Consider the following 10,256-nt stretch of genomic DNA (forward strand, 5'->3'; position numbering starts at 1 on the left):
GTTAGAGCTGCAGTATTTCTGGTCAGGTGATCTCTTCCTGTTACAGTTAGAGCTGCAGTATTTCTGGTCAGGTGATCTCTTCCTGTTACAGTTAGAGCTGCACTATTTCTGGTCAGGTGATCTCTGAGGCAGCACACAGACCATCACAAAATGAGGGTTCAAGGCAAGAGATGTACAAGGGCAATATTTGCTTAAATATACATTCCAGTTGGGTAAGATTCTTTAATATACCACTTAATTTGATATAAACTGTTGCTTAAGTGTTCATTTTGGGGTTATAGTTTTCCTTTAAAGAAGAAGCCACATTCAAAACTAAAAAAAGTTGGGGAGTAGTGATGGGCTGATTTGTCCTGTTTTGCTTTGCCACGAAATTCGCGAATTTTCAGAGAAACGGGAGGAAAATTCGCAAAGCATGAATTTTGACGCCGGTGCCAATTTTGTCGGTGTCAAAATTCCCATGATGCAACTTTTGCCCCAGATTTGCAACACAACAGTAGAGTAGAAAGCAATACATCCGTTATCCAGAAAGCTCTAAATTACGGAAAGGCCGTCTCCCATAGACTTCATTTTATCCAAATAATCCAAATTTTTTGTAATAATAAAACAGTCGCTTGAACTTGATCCCAACTAAGATATTATTAATCCTTATTGGAAGCAAAACCAGCCTATTGGGTTTATTTCATGTTTATATGATTTTCTAGTAGACTTAAGGTATGAAGATCCAAATTACAGAAAGATCCCTTATCTGGAAATCCCCAGGTCCCGAGCATTCTGGATAACAAGCCCCATACCTGTACGAAGTACTGTAAGCAGGTAAGCCACTAGTATATACAGGTATGAGATCTGTTATCCAGAAACCCATTAGCCAGAATGTTCCGAAATTACCAGAAGGCCATCTCCCATATAGTCTCCACTTTAATGAAATAAATCAAAGTGGTTTCCTTTTTGTACTTGATCCCAACTAAGATATAATTAATCCTTATTGGAGGCAAAACCAGCCTATTGGGTTTATTTCATGTTTATATGATTTTCTAGTAGACTTAAAGGAGAAGCAAACCCTAAAACCCTTAAAGTAAAAAAAACCCAAAAGGGCATTTGCGCGGGGTAACAGTTAGGCCGGAGGGAGGGGGGACTATGTAGGGTAGGGGGAGAGGGTTTTTTAACTTTAGGGTTTAGTTCTCCTTTAAGGTATGAAGATTGAAATAATGGAAAGACCCGTTTTCCAGAAAACCCCAGGTCCCGAGCATTCTGGATAACAGGTCCCATAGCTGTACAGAAGAGGACATATAATGAGGAGCAAGAAGAGCAGCAGCTCAGGGTAAATGTCAATGTGGTACTTGATAAGAGCAATGGGAGAGTCGTGGGTTTGGAATTCACATCACGTCCCCCCCGAATCTACTGAATAAACTCACTGGGTGGCAGGGTCGGCTGCTAAAAGCAAACTTGACCCCCTTCCTTGCGGCTGCCCTTTCCAAATGTGCTGTCGCTGCAGAAAAAGACTCGAGCCCCGTCTCAATGTTCATCTTATTGCTGCCGACAGCTCAGCCACAGACACGTGCATTTAAAGGGGAACTAAAGCCCCGATCTTTGTATTGTTATGACTTGCCATTGTCGGAACATCTGTACCTAAAGGGGTTAAACCATAGCTGAGATGTCGATTAACCCCATGTCATTAGGGGGATAATTTTGGATATCGTTAAGGGCTCTTACTGACGGGCGGTTGTAGCTGCGCTCCCCTGCGTTCTGTTTTTCTGCGTTCAGCCGCAGGGGAGCGCAGGAATAGACGCATTACGTTTTTTTCCAATGGGACTGTACTCACACAGGCGCGTGTAGGCGCCAAACACAGGTAGAGACACAACATGCTGCATTTTTCCTGCGTTCGGCACCTACATGCGCCTGTGTGAGTACAGCCCCATTGGAAAAAATGTAATGCGTCTATTCCTGCGCTCCCCTGCGGCTGAACGCAGAAAAACCGAACGTCCATAAGAGCCCTAAGCCTAAATTCCTCTTCATTCTAAGGACAGAGACACACACTCAGATTCGGGAGATTAGTCGTCGCCCGGCGACAAATCTCCTCAGATTCGGGCGACTAATCTCCCCCAGCTAGAATGTAAATTCCAGCAGGATGGCACTCGGAGCATTTCTTTTTCTGAAGTCGCCAAAACTGCCATACGAGGAAACGAGGAAAACGAAGCGCTCCAATTGATACCCTGCCGGCGATTTACATTCTAGCCGGCGGGAGGCAGTTTGGGGAGATTAGTCGCCCCGAAGAAGAGGAGATTTGTCGCCGGGGCGACTAATCTCCCAAATCGCATTGTGTGTCTCTGCCCTAAATGGGAACATGAAATAAAGTCCAGAACGGATCACTATCTCCCTAATGACGTGGGGTTAGTTGGCATCTATGCTATTAACCAGTCAGATAATGATGTTAATTGACCCAGCCGTGTGTCAGGCAAGTATCTAGGGATCTACTTTACTATAAATATATATATATATATATATATATATATATATATATATATATATATATATATATATATGCTATATTTTATTTTAGGCAAAAATAATAATAAAATTGACAAAAATAAAACCTAAAGTGTTGCACAGGAAATAATGGTTTTCACTTGTTTAAGGTGGGGTTCACCTTTTAGTATGTTATAGAATGGCCATTTCTAGGCAACTTTTCAATTGGTCTTTGTTCCTTCTTTTTTTATAGTGTTCTAATTATTTGCCTTCTTCTTCTGACTCTTTCCAGCTTTCAAATGGGGGTCACTGACCCCATCTAAAAAACAAATGATCTGTAAGGCTACACATGTATTGTAATTGCTACTTTTTATTACTCATCTTTCTATTCAGGCCTCTCCTATTCATATTTCAGTCTCTTATTCACATCAGCGCATGGTTGCTATGTTAATTTGTACCCTAGCAACCAGACGGCTGAAATTGCTGCTGCTGAATAAAAAGCTAAATAACTCAAAAACCGCAAATAATAAAAAATGAAAACCAATTGCAAATTATCTCAGACTTTCCCTCTCTACATCATACTTAAAGTTAATTTAAAGGCAAACAACTCCTTTAATGAGCAAAGAGCAAATTTTATTACAGATGAAAAAGAAAAATGTAGTTCGGAAACTACTGAACCACAAGGGGGCGCTGCAAGGATATAAGAAGTGGAGCCAGTTTTCTGCATAGAGGAAATTGTATGTTATAACCTTGTATTTATATTAAACCCATTAATTCGGTGGTCCCTGGGTTCTGCCCTGGGCTTAGCAAGAGCAGGTGACAGCACTTATGCTTTATAACAGGTGGCTCTAGGGGGAGCTTTTCGATGACTATCCCAAATGTACCCACAATCGCCCCCATTGTCGTCTTTGTGCCGCTTGAGTTTCGTTTTGGGGAGTGCTTACCCAAGTCTAGTGACCCATGGAAACCATTCAGATTCTTGCTTTTAAATGCTGCCTATGTGTTGCTATGGGTTACTAGACCTGTATTATCCCATATAAAGATTGATATCAGTACCCTCCAGAAAGCTCTACCTCTCAGTTATATTCTCCTGGCGTTTCATAGAACCTGCTGTGCCAAGATGAGAAGCGCCACCGCCTGCCTGGTAAATATGAACCTTGATGCCAATGGCAATAATAACGAGAATAGGCACCAACCCGCGCTGCATTGCCCCTGAGGGAGCGGCTGAAAGTGAAAAGCAGTGAGAAGCGTATGAGACGGTGAATACGAGTGTAAGTGACTCGGGTCTCACATACGCACTCACCGGGATGTGGCAAATGTGAGTCGACAAGGCGTCTGCCCTTTGGGAGATGAAATGTTTCAATTATGCAGTTGTACATGGATTAAATGAGCCGGCGGGTGCTGGAGCCTCAGGAAGCTTCACATTTGCACAGATTTGGGGCGGGGGTGGGAGAAACGTACAGGGAAAAGGTGAGAATGTGAAAAAGTGATGCAAAGTTCAAGTTCGTGTGCCAGAACTCCTTGAAATAACAGGTTGGTCTCAGGGTTGGATCTAGGGATTGGAGGTAGAGGCAGTAGAGGTTTAGGGATTACTGTGAGACCAGCACCATTTCTCTCTTCCTTCAGGGTCAAATTGGCCCATTCCCTGACCTCCACTACTGGCCCCGATCACGTTGCATCTTTTCCAAAATGTATGCTCAGGTTCAGGGGGCTGGTGGATGGGGGTTGCAGCTGGGGCTGGAGGCTGGGGGGCCCTGATGCTGCAGCCTGGTGGGCCCAGACCCCCTGTCTGATAATGTCCTCTCCTCCCTTCTGTGGCCATCACTAGACTTGGGCCAATAAAACCAGCCGACTTGACCCTTCCAGACCAAGTTGGCATTTTCTGCCCCTCCGACAGCCTGTCCAACAGCTAAAAATCTATTAGACAGATCAGTAAATACCGTAGGACCAACGCAATGATGTCTTCTCCTGATGTTCTCCCTGCCTTCCCATTATGATCTAATCATTGACCCGGGGACAAAATTATCAGATTATCCGGATTTGGCCCAATTTAATTCTTCCATACAGTGGGTGATGGTAGAAAGGAAATCTCCCTAATCTGCCTCTGGTTGCACTTGTTACTCTTCTCAATGTAGATGAAGAACTGACAATCCCAAGACATACAAATGAAATATAGGAGAGGGCGGGTTGTCCTTGTGTACGACAATACCACCACCCGCCATATTTAAGTCCTGAAAGCTTATCCATGATCAGGCTCAGAGGAGGCACCATTGAGTCTTTCCATTGATGCTGCTCTTTCTGAAGATATAGACATTTATGAAGACATTTACAGGTCAGCTGGAAGGATTGGGAGGATCCTACTTACCGCTTGTTCTGTCATGTTGAGACGTTATGCTGAATAGACCCTGGAAGGGACATACATGGGGCTCAGCATATAAAAGGCTGGGGCGGGTGGATGCGGAAATGAAATGAAACAAGGACTCAGTATGAGGAATAGAGTAGGGTTCAGTGGTGTAACTGGATATTACTGGACCCCACAGCAAATTCTTTTTCAGGCAACCTTTATGTCAAGAGGTTGTCCCTGTTTTCCCAATATTTATTTAACTTCTATATCAGTGATCCCCAACCAGTAGCTCATGAGTAACATGTTGCTCTCCAACCCCTTGGATGTTGCTCTCAGTGGCCTCAAAGCAGGTGATTATTTTTAAATTCCAGGCTTGGAGGCAAGTTTTAGTTGTATAAAAACCAGATGTACTGCCATACAAAGCCTCAATGCAGGTTGACAATCCACATAGGGGCTACTAAATGGCCAATCACAGCCCTTATTTGGCACCCCAAGAACATTTTTTCATGCTTGTGTTGCTCCCCCAACTCCTTTTACTTCTGAATGTTGCTCATGGATTCAAAAGGTTGGGGATTAGTGATGGGCGAATTTATTTGTCAGGCGCAAATTTGCGAGGTATTTCGCTAACGGCCAATAAATTCTCAAAACTGCAGTGAAAATTCACCTACGACAATTTCGACATCGGCGACAATTAAAAGCACGCCCATTGACTTTAGGGTCGGCGGCGTCGATTTTGACACCTGCGAATTGACGCCGGCATCAAAATCTTTCAATCAAGCGAAAGGGGAAAAATTCGGCCATCACTATTGGGGATCCCAGTTCTATATGAATTAGGGCATCATGGGGCCCTCTATACCTCCTGGGGCCCCCCTGCAGCCATAGGGTCTGCTTCCTCTGTAGAAGGAACGTTTCATTAGCAGATCTCTAGGGATAACAAAAGGACATGGTGACTGCAAGGCTGGATTATTACGCTAGGAACCTGTTAACAGCATGGGACAATTCCCATTCATCCTGTGCATATATACTGTATATATATATATATATTGTAACAGAATGACTGACAGACACCTGGGAAAGTCCTGGACACAGTTTATGTTTGTCCCAGGTTTCTATCAGAATGGTTCCAGGCCGTGTAGCCGGTCCAGGTTTTCTTGCACTCAGGTGGGCTGATTGAATGAGCTTTCCCAGTGTGGGACTGTGTGTGTTTGTGTAGGAGCCGGGGAACAGACTGAGTGTTTAATACTGAGCTACACCAATTGGAAATATCACCAAGTGACTGGAGGAAGGACTTGATAATAACCCTCCTAAGAGACTGTGGAGTGAGTCCAAACTTGGGACTAAATACTACTAATGCTGTAAGTGCCGGACATTTTTATTTTTGGATACACCAACATCAGTGTTTAAGTGAGACTGATATTCCTGTGTTGAAACAAGTGGGCTGAGCCTGTTTATTTTTGTTTGCAATAAAAGCCAGCCAAGCTGTATAAAACTGTTCAAGGTGGCCTTTGACTAGCGTTTGTGCTGGGCTACTGATCCTGGCTATCCTGAATCTCACATATGGTGGATAATGCACCGGCACAGACAAAATTTAAAGCACAGAGTCTTAAAGGGCCAGTACAATATTTCTGGACTAAGTCTTGTAACACATTGTTGTACACATGATGGGAGTCGTGATGCAGTTGCTGGAAGCAAATACTATCCAGAGAGAGAGACAAATGGAGCCTTTCAGCAAGCGACTATTGCCCAGAGAGAAACAAATAGCAAATGCAAGTGGAAAGAGTAGCTACAAATGCCCAGGTTGCTCCTTTGAAAGATGCACTGGAAGTTCAACAGCAGCTTGTGGCTGAGCTAATTTCCAGAACCTCCGTGGTTTGGCCATTTCCCCTAGTAACCTCAGGGGGTATATAAGAGCTAGCCCCTTCTTACAGAACATGACACCGCTGGATGATGTGGAGCGATTCCTGAATACTTCTTAAGAGAGAGAGTCATGGCCAAAGGAGCAGTGGATGGGGCTTCTGGTGAAATTCCTCATAGGTGAACCCCAAAAGGTCTATTTTGACTTCATTGAATTATGATAACCTCAAAGCTGAAATACTGGTATGCCTAGGGGTTACCACGTTGGTACAAGCGTAAAGAGTCCACAATTGGATCTACAAGTCGACCAAATGCATGACCTCTGGGCTGGTAAAGAAATGGCTGCAGCCAGAGATCCTTTCAGCTTCTGAGGTTGTGGAGAGAGTCGTCATGGACAGGTTCCTGAGGGCCCTACTGGGACCACTTCGCATGTAGGTGAGCCATGTTGATATAAAGTCTGAATCCCAGATGGTGGAAGTGGTTGAGAGATACTAGCAGCTTGAGGATATGGTAGATCCAAGATCGTCGCTACACAACCCAACAGCAAAGATCCGGACTCCCGTGACCCCAAGTAAGACTTATGGGAGAGAGGTGTTGGGAGGAATAGACTGTTGCTGGATTGAGCAGAAAGAATGGGTACAGGATCTGGGGTGACTCAGAAAAGCTTAGGGGTCAGGTACCCGTTAAAAGACAATCTGGAGGCTATAAAATGTTTTCATTGTCAAAATGTGGGACCTATTGCTGCAAATTGTCCTGTTGTTGATGAACCGGTGCAGTGTGATTTTTCTTTCCCACAGGTACAGAAGTCCTTTGCTTGTACTGCTTCCACTTCTCAGTCTAAACCAACTCAGGAGTCACCAATGTGTATAATGTATCTTGATGATAAACAAATTAAGGCTTCATTGGATTCTGGAAGTTCCGTTACCCTAGTGAAAGCCAATCTGGTCACTTCTGGTGTGAGTGGTCAGGAAGGAAAAGTTACTGTGTAATGAATACATGGGGACTCCAGGGAGTATCTCTTGGTGACAATGAACTTCCAGACTCCCGTGGGGGCCATAACTTATCCTGCTGGGGTTGTACCTAAGCTCTTGTATGATGCCGTAATAGGGTTGATGATCTGTCTAAAGTTGCAAGCTCGAGAGTAATACTTCCAGTGACTTGATCACGGAGCTCTTGGTTTTCCCTTTCTCTGTGTTGGCAGGAGATTCTGGGACAGATACTGAGGAAATTCCAGGGCCTAGTCCAGGTAGCGGGAGACAAGACTCTCTAGAGCTCCCATTGGATTTCCCTGATTTAAGGTCCCATAGATAAAATCTGAACAGCTAAAAGATTCCACCCTTGTTAGGGCTCTGGAAAATGTTCTAATGAATGATGGTAAGCCTACTGAGCCCAATGATGGCGTCTGTTTTCCTTATTTTGCACTTAAGGGAGATCTGTTGTGTCGTATGTCTAAAAAGGTTTGATGACTCACCCTGGTGGTCTAGTGGGAGGTGGTCGGCACGAGCCGAGACCAGGGTGCTTGCCATTTGTTCTGGTGTTGGGTGCCGACACCAGAACAGCTTGTGGTTCCCAAGCCTTATAAGTGAACCGTATTGGACCTCGCCCATGGCTTGTCTAATTGAGCTTCTGCATACAACAAGCGTCATTCTTATAGAGGGACCCGCACTCTAGATTCTCGTGTTGAAAAAACTCTTTTATGTATTCATCACTGGTGCATCCTGATGTGGTGGACCAGTGATGAATAAATAAAAGAGTTCTTTCAACACGAGAATCTGGAGTGCCGGTCCCTCTATAAGAATTATACAATCTCCATTGACCCAGCACCCACAAACGGATATTGGAGTTAGAGTGCGGGTACCTTCTGGACATATATATATATCTATATATATATATATATATATATATATATATATATAGATAGATAGATAGATAGATAGATAGAGATATATATATATAGAGATATATCTTATGATACACAAAAGCCATGAATATCCTGTAAATTATATCCTTATAAACGGTGAGTTCTGATGTCATCAGTTATAAACGGTGAGTTCTGATGTCATTTCTGTCACATGACTGAAATTTGTGTATTATAATAAATAAAGTACCCCCAGTTGCAAAATATGAGGATATTGGAAGTTACCTCGGAGTTCCATGATCTGTATAAAAACACTCGGCCTTCAGCCTCGTACTTTTATATGGTCATGAAACTCCTCTGTAACTTATAATATCTTTATATTTTACAAGAGGGGGTACTTTATTCACTATATAATGGACCGGCTTTGTCTCTCACCACCGATGGTGTTTGTTTCTACAACCAGTAGAAGCAGTTTTTGCTCATGGCTCTGTATTGTGCTTATTAAATAGAATGAAGAGCATCGTCCCTGCCTAAATGTGGGAGTAGCCAGAATTTGGGCTGTAAGCGGTACCTCCCCCACACAGTAAATTACCCTCATCCCCCCCCCCCCATATTGGACTGTCTATATAACTAAAATAAACCCAATATTGGCTTGTGATGTGAACATTTCAGCACCATGGAGAGCATTGGGAACAGACTATCCATAGCAGCACCGCCTCTCCAATATCTTATTGGACTACAGCTCCCAGCATGCCCCTTGCTATACGTTTTAAGGTGCAGTGTTGCTTTCCGAATGTATTTCTATTTTTGCACTCATTATGCTTTAACCATTAAAAAACACCGGAGAATGCTGGGAGTGACACTGATATGAAAGGTCTGTTTCTCCTTTAAGTTAAAGTAGCACTTTGAGTCAATGCCACATTTTAGGGCACAAGTACACGGGCGACTTTTGATGCGATACCGTCCGTTCCCGACTTGCTGAGAATAATCGCAGGACTCATGTCGTATGCGCTGAATCGAAGGTAAGTAATATGAATGTCGGATGTTGTCGCTGCATCTGACACGACTAGTGATGGGCGAATTTATGCGCCAGGTGCTAATTTTGCGGTGAATTCCCGCGAAACTGCTGCATAAATTCGCCGGCGTAAAAATAAATGGACGCTGGCACATTTTCGCCAACGACTGTGCCGCTGGCGTAAAAAACGGACGCCGGCGTCAAAGACGAGACGCCGACGCCGTTTTGAGAATTTTTCACCGTTTTCGGGTGAAGCGAAACTACACAAATTCGCCCATCACTAGACAGAACGCGACTGTCAGATGTGAACGCTGCATGTTGCGTCTTCATCCGACAGTTGTAACATCCAACATTCCTATTACTTATTTTAGATTCGGCGCATCACATGACGCCTGTGATTAGTCTCAGCACGTTGGAGCGGACGGTATCGCATTGAAAGTCACCCGTGGAGTTCTACCCTTTAGTGTTACTTTAAACTAAGTCAGGTAGTTCAATTAAGTGTAAAAAACAGAAAAATATTTATAACCTTTATAACCGAATCATTGGCGCAGCTGGTAATTGCATTCCTGCAACACTGACATCTTGTCTTGCGCTTCTTGTTTCTGCTGCTGTTTGGTTTCCTGACAATCTATTAAATCATCTTCTTCTGACTTTTGAGAAAGAGAAATGTTATTAACAGCTGAAAAACACTGGCAAAACATTTGATTTTTTTTTTTTTGTAT

The sequence above is a fragment of the Xenopus laevis genome, chromosome 9_10L (genome assembly GCF_017654675.1).
Source record: "Xenopus laevis strain J_2021 chromosome 9_10L, Xenopus_laevis_v10.1, whole genome shotgun sequence".
NCBI classification, from domain to species: Eukaryota; Metazoa; Chordata; class Amphibia; order Anura; family Pipidae; genus Xenopus; species Xenopus laevis.